Source organism: Salmo salar, chromosome 24, assembly GCF_965601325.2.
Source record: "Salmo salar chromosome 24, fSalSal1, whole genome shotgun sequence".
Taxonomy (NCBI): domain Eukaryota; kingdom Metazoa; phylum Chordata; class Actinopteri; order Salmoniformes; family Salmonidae; genus Salmo; species Salmo salar.
In genome coordinates this window covers 50,222,501-50,226,680 of record NC_138314.1, presented here as the reverse complement: position 1 = coordinate 50,226,680, position 4,180 = coordinate 50,222,501, and positions in this window count along the sequence as shown.

The following is a 4,180-nucleotide window of genomic DNA, read 5'->3' as shown; positions in this document are numbered from 1 at the left end:
CATTACCACCCAGACCAAGCATTACCACCCAGACCAAGCATTACCACCCAGACCAAGCATTACCACCCAGACCAAGCATTACCACCCAGACCAAGCCTCACCACCCAGACCAAGCCTCACCACCCAGACCAAGCATTACCACCCAGACCAAGCATTACCACCCAGACAAAGCCTCACCACCCAGACCAAGCCTCACCACCCAGACCAAGCATTACCACTCAGACCAAGCCTCACCACCCAGACCAAGCATTACCACCCAGACCAAGCCTCACCACCCAGACCAAGCATTACCACCCAGACCAAGCATTACCACCCAGACCAAGTATTACCACCCAGACCAAGCATTACCACCCAGACCTAGCCTCACCACCCAGACCAAGCATTACCACCCAGACCAAGCATTACCACCCAGACCAAGCATTATCACCCAGACCAAGCCTCACCACCCAGACCAAGCATTACCACCCAGACCAAGCATTACCACCCAGACCAAGCATTACCACCCAGACCAAGCATTACCACCCAGACCAAGCCTCACCACCCAGACCAAGCATTACCACCCAGACCAAGCATTACCACCCAGACCAAGCATTACCACCCAGACCTAGCCTCACCACCCAGAACGTGAGACCAAGAAGAAAACCAAGATGGCCACCTCCTATAACTTCCCATCCTGGACCAGGAACTGGAAGGGAAGAGACCATTTTCCCTTATTACATCATTGTAATTTATTTAAAAAGGAATTTGCAGACGACCTGCAGTACCCTCTTGGACCACTAGTGGCCCCTAGACCACAGGCCACTGCATTAAATATTTCCATGATATTTATCAGTACTACTCAATATCAGACAGACCTAATGTCAGTGTAGGAAAAAGTAATCAATTGTCATACTTGAGTAAAAGTAAAGATCCCTTCATAGAAAATGACTCAAGTAAAAGTGAAAGTCAGCCAGTAAAATACTACTTGAGTAAAAGTCTAAAAGTATTTTGTTTTAAATATACTTAAGTATCAAAAGTAAAAGTATAAATAATTTAAAATTCCTTATATTAAGCAAACCAGACGGCACCATTGTATTGTTTTTTTTTTAAGTACGGATAGCCAGGGGCTTGCTCCAACATAATTTACAAACTAAGCATTTGTGTTTAGTGAGTCCTCCAGATCAGAGGCAGTAGGGATGACCAGGGATGTTCTCTGTTTAGTGAGTCCTCCAGATCAGAGGCAATAGGGATGACCAGGAATGTTCTCTGTTTAGTGAGTCCTCCAGATCAGAGGCAGTAGGGATGACCAGGGATGTTCTCTGTTTAGTGAGTCCTCCAGATCAGAGGCAGTAGAGATGACCAGGGATGTTCTCTGTTTAGTGCATGAATTGGACCATTTTCCTGTCATGCTAAGCATTCAAAATGTAACGAGTACTTTTGGGTGTCAGAGAAAATGAATGGAGTAAAAAGTACATTATTTTCTTTAAGAATGTAGTGAAGTAAAAGTAAAAGTTGTCATAAAATGTTAAGTACAGATACCCCCCCCCACAAAAAAAGACTTCAGTAGTAGTTTAAAGTATTTCCACCACTGCCTAATGTCACCTCTCAGCAGTACAGAAGCTACGTGCCTTGATTCAGTTTGTACAGATGATATTGTTCGGGAATAATAGACGCTGGTGATGATGTCATCGTGTTGTTGTGAGTCTCTTACTTTGCAATCCTGTTTTACCACCTATGTACACAACACCAGTAGCAATCAGATGCTCTAAAATGAACAGCAAAGATAGACCAGACTGATAGACAATCAATATACCAGTATCTTTGTATGCCTAACAACAACGCTATCGTGACTCGGGCCTGGATGTGGTCCCGTGTGGCTCAGTTGGTAGAGCATGGTGTTTGCAATGCCAGGGTTGTGGGTTTGATTCCCATGGGGGGGGCCAGTATGAAAAAAAAAAAAATGAAAAAAAAATGTATGAAATGTAATGTATGTATTCACTACTGTAAGTCGCTCTGGATAAGAGCGTCTGCTAAATGACTCAAATGTAAAATGGTTTCAATCCGATAGCGGATTTGGACAGTGATCCATTTGCAGGTCATTTCCTATTGAGACGCGTTTTGCTGCGTTTACTGTGAATTTGGTTTTCCGCCAAACGTGGGAGCATTGCCTTTTAAAACGTGCATTCTGCCAACCAATGATTTCCTCAACACGCTACTTTACCCAACTTGACTTAAGGTCAAAGACACTCAGACACACATCACAATAGTTCCCATTATGCTCCAGCTGCGGCCAGAGAACGGAGTGTACACCGACGGGGGAGGAGACGACCTTTACTCTACAGGTCAACTAAAGAGCAGGGGACATTTGAGTCACACTTGAACTTCCCTGAACTACTCTGGAACGAGCCTCAATGACAGGTCTTAGAGTGCGTCTCAAATGGCACACTATTTAGTGCATGAAGTTTGGCCAAGACCCATAGAGGTGGCACCCTAATTCCAATATAGTGGATACAGTTTGGCCAAGACCCATAGAGGTGGCAGGTAGCCTATCGGTATCTGTAAATATCTGAGCTGAAAAGATAATCTGTCATTGCCCTCGAGCAAAGCACTTAACACTAATTTGCTCCAGGCACTACTATGGCTGACCCTGTAAAACAACACAATTCACTACTACTATGGCTGACCCTGTAAAACAACACAATTCACTACTACTATGGCTGACCCTGTAAAACAACACAATTCACTACTACTATGGCTGACCCTGTAAAACAACACAATTCACTACTACTATGGCTGACCCTGTAAAACAACACAATTCATTACTACTATGGCTGACCCTGTAAAACAACACAATTCACTACTACTATGGCTGACCCTGTAAAACAACACAATTTTACTCACTATATATCTATGATGAGTCTATTCACTATCTATGATGAGTCTATTCACTATCTATGATGAGTCTACTATATATCTATGATGAGTCTACTGACTATCTATGATGAGTCTACTGACTATCTATGATGAGTCTACTGACTATCTATGATGAGTCTACTGACTATATATCTATGATGAGTCTACTGACTATATATCTATGATGAGTCTACTATATATCTATGATGAGTCTACTGACTATCTATGATGAGTCTACTGACTATCTATGATGAGTCTACTGACTATATATCTATGATGAGTCTACTGACTATATATCTATGATGAGTCTACTATATATCTATGATGAGTCTACTGACTATCTATGATGAGTCTACTGACTATATATCTATGATGAGTCTACTATATATCTATGATGAGTCTACTATATATCTATGATGAGTCTACTGACTATATATCTATGATGAGTCTACTGACTATATATCTATGATGAGTCTACTGACTATATATCTATGATGAGTCTACTGACTATATATCTATGATGAGTCTACTGACTATATATCTATGATGAGTCTACTATATATCTATGATGAGTCTACTATATATCTATGATGAGTCTACTATATATCTATGATGAGTCTACTGACTATATATCTATGATGAGTCTACTATATATCTATGATGAGTCTACTGACTATCTATCTATGATGAGTCTACTGACTATATATCTATGATGAGTCTAGTATCTATCTATGATGAGTCTACTATCAATCTATGATGAGTCTACTATATATCTATGATGAGTCTACTATATATCTATGATGAGTCTACTGACTATATATCTATGATGAGTCTACTATATATCTATGATGAGTCTACTGACTATATATCTATGATGAGTCTACTATATATCTATGATGAGTCTACTCACTATATATCTATGATGAGTCTACTGACTATCTATGATGAGTCTACTATCTATCTATGATGAGTCTACTATCTATCTATGATGAGTCTACTATATATCTATGATGAGTCTACTATCTATCTATGATGAGTCTACTATATATCTATGATGAGTCTACTATATATCTATGATGAGTCTACTATATATCTATGATGAGTCTACTATATATCTATGATGAGTCTACTGACTATCTATCTATGATGAGTCTACTATATATCTATGATGAGTCTACTATATATCTATGATGAGTCTACTATATATCTATGATGAGTCTACTATATATCTATGATGAGTCTACTATATATCTATGATGAGTCTACTGTCTATCTATGATGAGTCTAC